Raw genomic sequence first — 1,066 nt, forward strand, 5'->3', positions numbered from 1 at the left:
GTCAGACGTTGTGGGGCGTTTAGGTCCAGTCGCTCGGTGCCATCTTTACAGGCCACAGACCAAAACAAACTTTATCCCGGTGGTTTTGTTGTGTTACCGACTGCAGTGAAGTTAGTTTCGAGTTGGATATCGGATACAGTGATCCTTCGCTATAACACGGTTCAACTTTAGCGGTCTTGCTGCTTCGCAGATTTTCTTGTACAGTTTTTTTCACAGTGCATTGTGTTCTGCGTTCTGCTTGTTGGCAAAAGATGTTAATTCAATGTTGAATTATTATCACAAAGGTTGCATGTATGGTTGAGGTCGACAACTGACGGTGGATCAACCATCAAACAACCATCCAATCAAATCGTTGAAACTGTGCCATTGAATCAATGTTGTTTTGTGGTTGAAACCTAATGAATGAAATGCTGATGTCTGATCAATGTTGAATCAATGTCAGCTGTATTCCCTCACCCCCTCCCCTCCTCTCCTCCTCATCAGAGCTCTGGGTCAGAGCATTTTATTACTGAGTCGGGGTTATCACATTTTAATAAACTACTGTAAAGGATAGTGGGTGATGATTCATTTCTGTACATTTTTTTACTTGTTAATAAAAATTCTTACTGACTGTTTGTCTGTGATATATTGACACGAGAACATCTAGGAGTGGAGCGGTCCACCCCCACCATTTACATGAGTGGGATGGCCCAAACACACAGCTGCTTCGCTGTTGGCTTGTTTGCAAAAAGATGTTAATTAAATGTTGAATTATGATCACAAATGTTGACTTTATGGTTAAGGTCAGCAACAGAAGCTGGATCAACCATCAAACAACCATTCAATTCTAGGCAATTAACATCCATTGATTAAAACACCAACATCGAATCCAGTGTTTTACAGCACTGGTCCTCCAGGCCCTGCAAGTTTTAGGCATTTCCCTAATTCAGCACACACGATTTTAATTGATGTCTGATTAACAGGGTTTTGCTGAACTGAAAACACGCAGGTCAGTTTGATTGAGGATAAGGTTTGGGGAAGAACTAGTAATCTAAATGTTCAATCAATGTAAGCTGTTTTTCACACC

This window comes from Poecilia formosa, unplaced genomic scaffold, assembly GCF_000485575.1.
Source record: "Poecilia formosa unplaced genomic scaffold, Poecilia_formosa-5.1.2 Scaffold1364, whole genome shotgun sequence".
Lineage (NCBI taxonomy): Eukaryota > Metazoa > Chordata > Actinopteri > Cyprinodontiformes > Poeciliidae > Poecilia > Poecilia formosa.